The sequence below is a fragment of the Chiloscyllium plagiosum genome, chromosome 21 (assembly GCF_004010195.1).
Source record: "Chiloscyllium plagiosum isolate BGI_BamShark_2017 chromosome 21, ASM401019v2, whole genome shotgun sequence".
NCBI classification, from domain to species: Eukaryota; Metazoa; Chordata; class Chondrichthyes; order Orectolobiformes; family Hemiscylliidae; genus Chiloscyllium; species Chiloscyllium plagiosum.
This window is the reverse complement of record NC_057730.1, coordinates 16,926,640-16,940,826: the sequence shown is the minus strand read 5'-3', so window position 1 is coordinate 16,940,826 and position 14,187 is coordinate 16,926,640. Positions and strand designations below refer to the sequence as shown.

The following is a 14,187-nucleotide window of genomic DNA, read 5'->3' as shown; positions in this document are numbered from 1 at the left end:
GCAGTGATTTATTTCTCAATTTCAAAGATTTGAAATGCAAAGACATCACAGTGAAACTTGCATCTGTCCAGTGTGGTTTAGTTATTGCCCTGGCCTCTGATCCCACTTCACTTCATGGTTTTAATAGTACAAACACAGCAAGTTTTCATCTTGCTATTTTGAGCATCCATGCACTGGACCATTAAAAGATGTATCCTAAATCAAATAGTCATGTTCAAGGTAGACTGCATCATCTATTCCCATGGCGAAACATTGCATTATATTCATTTATTTTGGACAGACTTAGTCCGATTCACATCAACACAGGCACGAGCAACAGCCAAGCTGACTGCATTTGTCACAGACATATTTACACAATAAGTTCCAGAGGAATTGAAAAATTGTCAAGTATTGGCTAACATTCATCAGCAAGCAGCACTTCACCACACCAGTGCTGCTTTATGAATTTTTCAAACTCTAGGTAAAAATATATCAATTTTTGCTTCCAATTTCCAGTCTTCTCTCATCTGATCTCTGACTCTCCTTTTATCTTCCTTGACCTCGGTTTCCATTTCTGGGGATGGGCTGTCATTCAATATCCACTGCAATCTTTCTGACTCCCACAGTTACCTTGACTGAACATATTCTCACCTTGGTCCACATCACATTTTTCCAGATTTTACATTTGTTGCATCTGCTTCCATAAAGTCTCCTTCCCATAGAGGGAACATGACTGACTTGTCTTTTTCCTCAACTGGGGGTGGGGTGGGGGGAAATGCCTCATTTGAGAAAAGTCAGTCATTTTGGAAACATCCTCAGGATCCTCAGCTGTGTCTGACCCACTTCCCAGACTTCTGCACTTCTCATTTCCCATCTCTCCCAGAAAAGTGACAATGTTCCTCTTAGCCTCAATTTCTACCCCAAACACCTCTATATCCTACTTTTCCATTTCTGTCACCTCCAGCAGGATGCCATGACCAAGTCCAACAATCCCCTCTCTTATCGAAGTTTTGCAGGGACTGTGCCTTTTTCAACACCCTGGTCCACTCCTCTGTCACTGAGTATTTTCTTACTACCCCACCCACAATGACTAACCCTTCTCAAGCACATTTACATGCAATCTCAGAAGGTGTGATGCTTGCCCTTTTACCTTCTACCTCGCTACTCAAGGTCCAAACACTAAGGGGAATCACTTTTACTTGTTTCAAGCTAACCTACTATTATTTATTCACAACGTGGTCTCCTTCATAATGGCTGAAGTGCAGACTGGGTGAACGTTTGCTAAATACCTCTGCTCTGCCCATAAGACCCCAATCTTCCAGGTGCTTACCATTTCAATACACCACTTGGGTTCTAGGCCAGCTGAACACCATTATCCATTTTAATTACATCCCTTCCTCAGTGTCTTGTTTGCACGGATTTACAAATGGGAGAACAAACCTGTTTTCTGCTATTAACATCTACCTTGAACTACACTCTGTACTTAAATTTCTCTCCTACCACCATTACCATTTCTTTTGCCTTTTGCTCTACATACCTTCAGAATCTCATTCACGAGTGCCTTCACCTTTGTCAACAGCATAAAAACCACAATTCTCCAGGCCTCCTCAGTTTCAAAAGGAAAATCACATCTGACTCAAACCATTAACTCTGTTTCTCTCTCTCAACAAGTGTAGTCAGTCCTAAGTTTCTACAGCACTTTCTAACTTTAAGTGAAGTATTGATTCCAAGAGAAGTTAGGTTTCTTAGGGTTTCTCTTAACAAAAATAAAAACACATAATATCTGTACCCTTGAAGGTGAAATATAGTATTTCAAGTGGCTTAAATTTTACACCATTCAATGACACACTGTAAAATGAAATAAATTTTAACACAGAAGAAAATGTTACATGCTATTTACTTAACTGTCATCATGTATCCTCCAAACGTGGAAGCCAAGATACTGTTGCCTGGGGTTTTTTTGGGGGGTGGAGAGTTTGCTCTTTGGGCCTGGTTCATTACTGACCATGTTATGGCTGTTGCCTGTGATGTCATGTTGAGGTGTCAAAACAACTTTCTCAGACTGCCTATGGGTTTCAGTGAGGCCACCATTCAGTGAGGCTGCTCTTCTTGGCTGCCTGTAGAGCACTGGCCTTCCATTGCCTCCTTTTGGACAATAACCCAGCCACAACTGACATTCTATGTTAATTTTTCACATTCACTGGCATGGCAGTCAGGGCTGTAGGGTTCCTGCTGCACATCATGACTCTCAGCTGATGCCTGCGCCAATACAGTGGGGTTCACTGACTCTCTACATTATTCCATCGACTGTAGGTCATGGGTTGTTGTAGGCTTCCACCACCTCATTGTCGGAGGAAGGCTGTCAATCTCGGTAATGGCAGGTGCACTGCCAGCCAGGGAGTGGGAGGAGTTGCTCTGGTGTGTTGTGGTGGATCCTAGTTTGGTGGACTGCTGTTGGATAACAGTCAACAAGGATCGAAGCTGCAATTCAGAAGGCAGGGCACTGGGAGCAGTCGCAAATCAGAATGTGGGGAAGGTCGGATCAAAATAGCACCAAATACAGGTTAGGTTATATAGTGAATAATATCAAAACAAGTCTTACAGTACTTAGATTTCAGGCCCCAATAGTTTAACAAAGTAAGGGACTAAACTGCCCTCAAAAATTGTGGATTCAATTGACTCACCATTATGGTGTTAGGTTTCACTACTGCTGCCTTGCACTAAAAGAAACTTCAAACGCATCACAATTACATAACATGAACATTTTGCATCAATAAAATAAAACTATCAGCCTTAAATTTGCACAATAGCTAATATCATTAAGAACATTAAGTATATTGACCATGTTTGACTGGAAACTCACTCGATTGCATGTTTAATAAGAATGTAATTATTAACAACAAATAATTGGTTGTTTTTTATATGTTAATTAAAAACAAAGATTGATATGGTGTATTATCACAAGCTCTCAGATGCTTTAACCTGTAGATAGGTCAAATGTTTGCATGTTAGAAACATCCTGTGAGAAAGTATGACAGTTTATTCTGAACCCCCATGTTCAAGATTCCCCACCCAGAGAAACACTCTGTGCACAGTCAAGGTCCCACAGAACTTTTGTTTCAATTCAATTGTGTCTCATTCTTCTAATGTGCAGACACTATCCCAATTTAACCAGTCTCTCAACATTGAATAGCCTTCTCATTCTGAAGCAACATCCACTGCCCGAATACTTGAACTAACAAAAAATCCAGTAATAATGAAAATATTGGCTTTTGAGCAATAATTCATTCATGCGCATAAAAAACACATCTACTTACTCCAACAGCCACTTTGTTTGTATATGTGCATTCTATAAATAATGTCTTGGAAAATTCATATTTTAATATGGTGCCAAAGCTTACAGCAACTAAAGCACAAATAATTTTTCGGAAGGGAGGAAATCAAATACATGTTTATACACAAAACAATATGACATCAAGGCCAACCAATATTTACTATACTTTATTCTTATTACTGCCACTTAAATTCATGCTTCACAACAGAGTCAGAAGTTTCGCATCCTGCAGCTGACAGTGCACGATGTGTCAAATCTTGCAGCTGCTCTCCATCCCTCAAAGGCCATCTTTGTTATTGGAAAATGTAGCAACTGTTGCATCTATTTTTCAAGGCCAGTGATTGACCCAGCTGTTAGCCTGGCAGACATATGAAAGCTTGGGTTTAAAAAAAAATCTCACAAGGAAAAAAGGAATATGGTAGTGGAAGCAGAAAGAGACATCTGTTTGCGTTTGTGGAATTCTTATTAAATATTTGAAAATAGTCAACAGCATGTGGCTTCATTAATGAGATAATATCATGGAAACAACTCACAGATATACCTTTAAAGAAGAAGCAGACCAACAATGAGGGAAGTGCATTGTTCTACAGCCACATCGTTATGATATACATGGGAATATACAAAGTCCAAAATAAGTACAACCATAAGCTCTGGAAGATCAACATTTTAAATGTCACATCATCACGGCTTTCTCTGTCTCCCTCCTTTGAGTCAACAACAAACTCAAGTCACCAGACTAACACCAATCCCAAGCACTTAGGCTAAAACTCTATCTTGTAGAAAAAATATCTAATGTCTTTTGGAAGCTCGACTGAAAAAAATCCATAGATGACTCCATAAACTACATTTTAATAACCTCAAAGAATTCAATAAAATCGGTCAACCTTGACCTACTTCTCACAAATTCATGCCAAAACTGATATTCGAGCATCATAATACTTATCTTCATGGTAACAGTAAGTTAACAAGACCTCATTCTCCAGTTGCACCGGATTGTAACGACACATTCCCCTCACCATTTTATACCTTCACATATTTAAAATAATGTGACTGCTGGCTTTGACATCCCAAGTAACAATTTCCTCTCAATCCATACCTTTTTATCCTTCTGTGCTATCCCACTCCACTAACTTCCCACTTTTCTTCGCAGTTGTATCTGCCTTCACTTCTGGTTTCTTGATTTGCTAGACAAAGGTTATGGGAGCAACAGGAAAGTAGAAAACAGACTGCAGTCTCAAGATCAGCCATGATCTCATCAAAACTCAGTGCATGACTGAAGAGTCAAATGGCTAACTTCTGTTCCTAAATCCTACCTTGCTCCTGACTACTTAATGACACAAGAGGAGCTGAAACATTGGTTTAATTTGCAGATCCAATTCCAAGATAGCACCAAATTACCCACCTTTCCAATCAAAGTTGATGGTAAAACAACTAAAAGAATCTGCCATCATCCATGTTTACAAGCGTAAAACATTCCAATGGTATTAAAATATGAACTTTTATCATTAACTGTTTTAACTGTGATAACATACAAAGCTGAATTCAAAAAAAAAAGCTCATGACGATTCTGTCATTTATCTCCATCAACCAAACCAGGCGAGAATGAATCCCCATTAGGGAAGTTGTATCAACAAATTCAATGTCATTTTAAGGTTCAGTGAATCGGATGCTTCTAAAAACGAGTATTTCAAACACTCATTAATTCTTCCTGTTTCCATTGCAGTTGAAACATAATTCATTTTTTTAAAAAATCAAGCCAATTTTTGGATGCTGTTCTTCTTCATCGGAATAAAAATAGCCATCATGAAATGTAAATGCCATTTTTCACAAAAGTGTCACAGAGTCATAGTTATAGAGGGCTTAGCATTTAAAATAAATATTTAATTATGTCATACCCTTTTTGAAACCTCATCTCTGTGAAACATTTTGTAAAGATACAGTAATGCAATAGTTAAAAGAGATTTCCAGAAAAAATTCTTTTGCTGCTTATAAAACCAGAATTTAATTGAAGGTTACGTTTTTTTTCCAAGGAGCCACAAAAGAAGTAAACTGAAATCAAATAGATAAAAGAAATCCTAGAATAAACAGTGCACGTTATATATTTAAATTTGCTTTTACTTGGTGCCAAACCACAAATCTCCATGAACATCAAATGCCCACAATATTGAAAGGAACAGATTAACTTACGGACATGATAGGCTTTTGGGTGGTTTGTGATCAAAATACAGTACATGAAAAGACCTATAATCTTGTTGGTCAACTTAAAATGAAGCAAAATTAGCAATTAAAGCAAATTTGCAGATCGGTAATGTACTTCGAAGTTGAGAAATAACCAAAATCCCATCATTATATTAATATCAAGAAGAAAATAACATTACACACCCCAAAGTAAAAAAGTTCTCCAATGAGACACTGGTCCTGTGCGACTGAACAGAAAGTTGAAAAATGCACACATTGTTCATGAATTGCCTCTTCATGTGACAAGTAACTCACCACAAATTTTGTCGTCTATTCTAAGAAACATAAAAATGTAAAGCTAAAATAAATGTACAAGGAACAAAAGAAAAATTTTCCAGACATGGACAGAAATGCAAACCCGACTTCAGTTAAGCAGGAGTTACTATGGAAGACATAATTCTCTTCTTTAGGCCTAATCTAACTGGTTCTGTAAGTAGCATTCCCAAGTAAAATGAGCATAATGAAAGCATTTGAAAGGTCATATCAACTGTAGACACAGGCACTCCATGTGATTATATGTAAGCATCTCCTAAAACTTTTGTGCAACATTCCCATCTGAGTTTGCATTCCGAAAAGGAATCAGACCAAAAAAATTAAACACTTACAGTTGGCATATGGAGAAACCAAATTTACTACATAGTATTTCAATATAGGAAAGCATAGAAAAATGTCAGGACAATTTCTGAAATATGCACACCTCAGTTTCGAACTTCCTTGATACAACAGGAAAGGAAAGCCACAACATTGGAAAAGTTCTCATTAATTCAGAGAACTTTAGAGTTTTGGAGTAAAAAAAGATTAAACAGCAAATGGAGCCATTCAAAATAAACAATGATGAAATTGTTATGATGGATGAACTGGCAGAATTGTCTATAATACTTGACTTGAACTTTCATATGTAGAGAATATCAACAATGGCTCTTGAAGATGTGGAATAGCAAAATGGCTGGCTTGTAGGGTTACAAAGGTATCAAAAAATACTTCTCACCTCGAGCCTTTTATGTACATCTGCCTTATCTTTTTATTTAATCAATACTATCACGGTCACAGATTCTCTGAATTTCTATTAGCTTGCCACCTAAACTTTAAAAGATTATCCTACATGCTCTTCCTTTGTCTTGTACATTCTCAAAATAGAAATCAACTCTTCACATTAATCGCTCTAAATGCATTTTTCCTTAGAAATCAAGCTAGAAAATATTTTGCCCTAGTGAGTTTTGAGAAGATTTGTAGCTCAGGTGGATGGTAAGTATGTAAGTTAGCTCAGAGTTTGAAGGTTTGTTTTCAGACGTTTCGTCACCATACAAGGTAACATCAGCAGTGAGTGTCTCTGGTGAAGCACTGGTGGTCTGTTCCGCCTCTCTATTTATAGATCTTGGTTTCTTAAAGTGGGTGATGTCATTTCTGGTTCTTTTTTTTCAAGAGGAGATAGGATCTAAATCGATGTGTTTCTTGATGGAGTGCTGGTTACAGTGCCACGCCTCTAAGAACTCTGGTGTGTGTCTTTGTTTGTCGGTATGTATAGAACGAGTGATAGTGGCTTGTGTCTTTTGGTGGCCAGTTGGTGTTTATGTATCCTGGTGGCAAGTTTCCTGCTAGTTTGTTCGATGTTTTTTTTTTAAAACAGTTCTTGCATGGTATCTTGTAGATGATGTTAGTTTTGCTGGTAGTTTCTAATGGATCCTTTAGGTTCATTAGTCGCTGTTCAAGTGAAGTGTGTTGGTCGGTTTGTGGGCTACCATGATGCCAAGGGGTCCGGAAGTCTCTATATATACATACAGACACTGTGGGCAGCACAGTGGTAAGCACTGCTGCCTCACAGCGCCTGAGACCCGGGTTCAATTCTCGCCTCAGGCGACTGACTGTGTGGAGTTTGCACGTTCTCCCCGTGTCTGCTTGGGTTTCCTCTGGGTGCTCCGGTTTCCTCCCACCGTCCAAAGACGTGCAGGTCAGGTGAATTGGCCATGCTAAATTGTCCGTAGTGTTCGGTAAGGGGTAAATGTTGGGGTATGGGTGGGTTGCGCTTCGGCGGGTCGGTGTGGACTTGGTGGGCCAAAGGGCCTGTTTCCACGCTGTAATGTAATCTAATAATGTAATCTAATCTAAATCTAATGAAATGTAACCTACTCTAAAGAACAGCACACATCCTAGGATAGGCAAAACAAAGGCACGCACGAGAATTCTTAGAGGTATGACACTCTAACCAGAATTCCATCAATAAACACATGGATTTAGATCTCATCTACCTCCCCTTGAAAAAAAGAACCAGAAACAACATCACCCACCTTAAGAAACCAAGACCTATAAATAGAGTGGTGGGACATACCACCAGTGCTTCACCAGATATGCTCACTGATGATGTTACCTCGTCATGAAAATAAATGTTTTGCCCTTTTCAATGTTAATTCTTTCTCTCATCTGAAAGCTTTTAAAATCAAAACTTAATGCAATCTAATCATCATTTCCCGATTTTGTCATCTCTCCTACTCCTTTCAGTTTATGGTGGTTGCCAACATGAACCCTGATCATTAAAAATAGCTTTTGCAACTTCAACCAGAATTTAAACACTGATTTAGCAACATGGCATCTTCAAAACTCAGATTCATTAAATAACACTCTTATGCTTCAGTTAGAACAATACAGATTCCAGTCCCAATCCAGGATTTGGGCAGAAAAAGCTAAATGCTGATGACCGAAGCAGAAATGCAATATGGAAAGAGAGGTCTTCCAAATGACACATGAAACAGTGATTTCATTCACCCCATTAAACTGACATAAAAACTATGGCCTGATTTCCAAGAAGAACAAGACATTTATCACTGGGACTAAGCTTGCACTTCTTTCTTTATCAACAGTGTGAAAAAAAACTGATCATAATCACATAACTCTTTGTGGAAACTTGACATTCACAACTGGCCACCCTGTTTAATGCATTACAACATGACAACACTTGAAAAAGTATTTCATTGGATGCAAAAGTGCTTTAAGACATCCAATGGTTGTGGAAAGTATAATATAATGCAAGTCTTTCTTTTGGTTCACATGTTGTAAAGCACTTTGTGACACCCGGAGGCCATGAACAGCGCTGTAAAATCCATGTCTTTCATGCCCTCTTCGTTGATTTTCCTGAGTTAGATTATTGTAATTAATTGGAGAAAGTGAGGTCTGCAGATGCTGGAGATCAAAGTTGAAACTTTATTGCTGGAACAGCACAGCAGGTCAGGCAGCATCCAGGGAACAGGAGATTCGACGTTTCGGGCACAGGTCCTTCTTCAGGAATGAGCAGAGAGTGTTCAGCAGGAGAAGATAAAAGGTAGGGAGGAGGGACTTGGAGGAGGGGCGTTGGAAATGTGATAGGTGGAAAGAGGTCAAGGTGAGGGTGATAGGTCGGAGTAGGATGGAGGCGGGGAGGTCAAGAAGAAGACTGCAGGTCAGGAAGGCGTTGCCGGGCTGGAGGGATTCGGCTGAGACAAGTTGGGGGGAGGGGGGATGAAGAAACTGGTGAAGTCCAAGTTCATTGCCTGTGGTTGGAGGGTTCCCAGTCGGAAGATAAGTCGCTCCTCCTCCGACCGTCGGGTTGTTGTGGTTTGGCGGTGGATGAGTCCAATGACCTGCATATCCTCGGTGGAGTGGGAGGGGGAGTTGCGGAGCGATTCAGAGAGCACCTCTGGGCCAACCCAATCACCCTGTAGCACAGCATTTCCACTCCCCCTCCCACTCCACCGAGGATATGCAGGTCATTGGACTCATCCACCGCCAAACCACAACAACGCGACGGTCGGAGGAGGAGCGTCTTATCTTCCGACTGGGAACCCTCCAACCACAGGGGATGAACTTGGACTTCACCAGTTTCTTCATCCCCCCTCCCCTTGTCTCAGCCGAATCCCTCCAGCCCGGCTCCGCCTTCCTGACCTGCAGTCTTCTTGTTGACCTCTCCGCCTCCATCCTACTCCGACCTATCACCCTCACCTTGACCTCTTTCCACCTATCACATTTCCAACGCCCCTCCTCCAAGTCCCTCCTCCCTACCTTTTATCTTCTCCTGCTGAACACTCTCTGCTCATTCCTGAAGAAGGGCCTGTGCCCGAAACGTCGAATCTCCTGTTCCCTGGATGCTGCCTGACCTGCTGTGCTGTTCCAGCAATAAAGTTTCAACTATTGTAATTAATTGCACTCTGAACAATATTCGGTGCTATCAAAAACCAGTAAACCACAGGTGATATATTCAATGCTCTGCACCTGCTATGATGAAAGATAAATTTCAAGTTTGATTAAAGATAATATCACATTGTTGGAATGAGGTTCTATATACTACATTGCAACAATTCATGATCAGTAGTTGCTTTGTAGTTGCAATATTTTATGTTCAGACACTCTGTAAAATCAAAACAAAGCATCTTACAAATGCAGTCACTGTCCTTGTAGTATCAAATTCAGATATTTGAATATACTTCCATTCCTTTTGTCAGTTTTCATGATTGTTTTTTACTGTAAAATACAGTAACAAATAATATTAATAGATGGCATTGCTTCCTACAATTTAAAAATATTGATGCATTCCTCTACCACAATATCTGTTGCACACACTTTCAAGTAAAGCCAGTAAGCTGGTTTTGGGTATCTTGCATAGATAGAACTGGCTCAAGACAGATACAAATTCAACTGAGCTGATGTTCTAGGTCACTCTCTCCAGTGCTCAGGAGACATTTAGACTAAATTCATCTATAACAGTGAAAATCTCTCCCAAAGACTTGGGAATTCAAAGAGATAAACTCAGTTAGTTAGAAGATGGCAAGAAGTCATCAGTGTGGGAGAAAAGCTATTTTACAGTCAAGAGAAAAAACTGTAGTCTTTTGCCAATAAACCCCACTGTCCATTTCATGCAAAAGTCTAAATGGATAGGTGACAAATCAATGGGAGAGGGTGGATTTCAATTCTGGAAATATTGCCCATGTCGAAGTCAACCTCCTACTCACTGGTTGATATATGGTCTCAGAAACAACATTTACATACAACACAGTACTACAATTTTTGGTTGCTCCTGAAGCTGTTGATACTCTCTGCCATTTCAAACTTGCTACAAATGATCTACTGCAGGTCAGTCATTGATCAGTATCTTCTCCAAAGTTGTCAGCTCCACTTTATTTAAACTTTTCAGTGTTCATCTTATTTGCTAACTAAAAGTTACTCAAAAAAAGGGCAATTAACTCTTTAAAAACACCAAGCAATAATTGGTTCCCTAACAAACAATTGTTCAAAAGGAGCACGGAAACAGGCAGTCAAAAACAGTTTCACTAACCCTGTATTCACAGCACAAATTAAAAGTAAATAGTCAATGACCCTCAAAATTGCTTCAATCGTTCTTAACCTGACTTTGATTACCAATATCATGTTTATACCTTAAACAAAATAATTAACTATTTATTAATAATGCTAGCTTTAGCACAACAAAATTAAACAGGTAAATTGATTCATGTCTTTGGTTTCAACCCAATTTTTTTTCATTTCTAGCCCGCACTCGCACAGAGACTGAGACAAACCGATAAAGTTAGGAGATAAATCAAAAGAAAAATGAGAGATGGAACTGGCCAGCTCACTTAAGCAATCTCCACGACTTGTAATACTGCAAGCACCTGGGACTGTATGTTGTCTGATTTCTGAAGACACCAATCACAGCAAATAGCTTCCAGTAGATTCCACGGAATATTAATTTAATTCTTATATTGAGTTTCTTTTCTCCAAACATGCAATAATTAGGGGGCAATCAAACGTCTGTCCTGTAGCTTAGGCAGCAACACTCCTTCTGACAAAAAACAGTTTAAAACCATTCAAACTTTGATTTCTCTTTTTATTTTTTCCAAACATATTTTGATAGAATTACCAGCTCCAAAACTTCCTGCAAAGCCCCTGTTAATGTTTAAATATCTGCCATCTGTTAGAGCATAATGCTTCTCTGGAGTTAAAAGATCAACACAGTACTTTGAACAAGAATCAACTAGTAATTAACCTCCAGGCCTGCCTCCTAAACAAAATCAGCTGGTTTGTTCTCCTTTTATTTTTAAAAGAAGCTGCTGGTCATACTCCAAAGGTCACTTTCACCTTTCCGCTCTCACAATTCACAGCTACAAATCAAAAACAATAAAGGCATGAACATCTCAACAAGTAGCAGGTCATTCAACCTTTAACACATGCCAACAGTCGATCATAATTGATCAGCTACCTCAACACTATTTTCCTGCACAACCCACATGTCCTTTAATGTCAGTAATAAGAAATCTATTGGTCTCCACCTTGAATCTACTTAAATAACTTGGTTTCTGCAGATCCCTGATTCCAAAATATTTACTACCCGATCGGTGAAGAAATTCCTCCTAATTATTGCCTTAAATGGCTTGCCCCTTACCTTGAGATTGCCTTGCCTGATTTGAATATGGTCACAACGAGCAGAAACATCCTTTTAGCACCTCTACCCTGTGTATCCCACCAAGAACTATTAACCTTCTACAATCTCTCTTTTCATTGATGTAAACTCTAGAGAATAGAGAGCCAGCTTCTTCACTTGACAGTCCCACCATCCGAGGAATTAGTCATTTGTACCACTGCTACGCTCCCACTGTTTTAAGTATGTTTCCTTCACAGCCAGTAAGACCATGAAAAAGAGATAGTTCAACACAGGAACAATAATAGCCTGTTCCCACCATCATTGTCCCCATGACCCTTTTTTTATGTAGTCTAACAATTCAAATGTCAATTTTTAGAATTAGCAATTTTTAAGCATTAACCTCCATTTTTGGAAGAGAGTTCAAAAATTCTACTTCGCTGTGGAAGCAGAACAGTATTTCCTAATTTCATTCCTGAAAGATCTGGCTGTAATTTCCAGGCTACAATCCTTAGTTCAAATTTCTCAAGCAAAGTTCCTTCTCAGCTGCAAGGCTATATTTCATGGCCCATGCACCCAAACAAAAGCAGCAGAAACAGATTTTCTCTCTCTATCTATCTTGTTTCCCTTAATATCTTAAAAGATTTCAATCAAATGGGTGGCATGGTGGCTTAGTGGCAAGGACTGCTGCCTCACAGTGGCAGGGATCAAGGTTCATTCCCACCCTTGGGTGACTGTCTGTGTAGAGTTTGCACAGTCTCCAATGTCTGTGGGTTTGGTCCGGTTTCTTCCCTCAGTCCAAAGATGTGCAGGTTAGGTGGATTAGCCACACTAAATTGTCCATGTTTAGGGATGTGCAGGCTAGGTGGATTAATCACGGGAAATGCTTGGTTACAGGTAGTGGGGTGTGTCTGGGTGGGATGGATCGATGTGCATTCGATGGGTCAAATGGCCTGTCTCCATATTGTAGGGGTCCCATGATTCAAATTTCAACTTAAATCTCCATAAACTCCAGGGAAACAGAAAGCTAGCTTGTGTAATCTTTCATCATATCAGATGGCAAAAGGTCAAAATATAATTTTAATTGGAGGTTATCAGTGCAGACTTCTCACCAGTCAGGACATGCATTTTATGCAAGCACAACCTGAGCTACCGCAGAAAACTAGAATCAGTACATGGCAACAATCTTTTCTGCTTCTAGATCATGATGCATTGATTGTGGTTCTTGTAGAATCCTGATACCGGATTGAGGAGGAAATAACTCAAAGTAACACTGAACACTTGAGGTAGAACATGTTATAATCCTTTCAGGAATTCACAAAATTAATTCTCAACAGTTCAAATTCCATGAAACTGCATTGCTTATTTGTGTAAACTATCAAATGAAATGCACAACTTCAGCTTTCAGACAAATGGTGCAAATAGCAAACATTTCCACAGGCAGTGCCAGCAAATGATGGCTTTACAAAACATTTTGTCCACTGGCACCACTCAAATGAAAAAATACAAGGTGCCTATTTTCCAGTCAAGAGTGATTCCAGAGATACCTATATGATTGGTCTTGACAATATCGGAAGTCATTTCTTTTAAAAATTAAATAAGAAAACATAATATAGATTGAGTTTTGTTAAAGCGGATGCAAAGCCGACACAAGTGATTTCAAACTAGTATAGAAATCAAATCGTACAAGATTATGCATGCAAGGGAAGTGATGGCAAATGTAATAGTCGAGACTACAAATCCAAAGACCCAAATAATGGAGGATGGTAAAATTTTGATTCAATTTTTTAAAAATCTGGAATTAAGTGCCCAATGATGAAAATGAAACTGTTGTCAAATGTCAGAAAAACCAACCTACTTCCTTTGGGGAAGGAAACATGTGACTCCAGAAACACAGCAATTCCTAATTACCCTCTGGGCTAGCCTGTGATGCCCACACCCCATGATATAATATAAAAAGTACACAAATTGGACACCAACAGAAAACAAAGGTCCACTCAAAATATTTAACAGGATTTTTCAATTTTAAAAACTGACGGAAAGGTTAAGTAAATCTCATAAATACAAATGGCATTTGGTGAACAATTACTACACTAACACATTGTCAGAATCCTATTATAAAGCTAGAACATCCATGGTTGACTATAAATTCTATCTATTGTACATCAGCAGCAGGTGCACAGAACATTTTTGGGCATTGCAGTCACTATTTTTCTGAGCACAAAGCCTTTTTGTGCTGGCATAGTATTATCTAAAC

The 14,187-nt window shown here is 39.1% G+C and overlaps 1 protein-coding gene across 2 annotated transcripts in view; it reads right to left on the bottom strand.

Annotated features, from left to right (window-relative positions):
- The window catches only part of prkar1b (protein kinase, cAMP-dependent, regulatory, type I, beta), a 201,174-nt gene that overhangs the window by 117,825 nt on the left and 69,162 nt on the right, over positions 1 to 14,187 (bottom strand). The window lies entirely within an intron of this gene.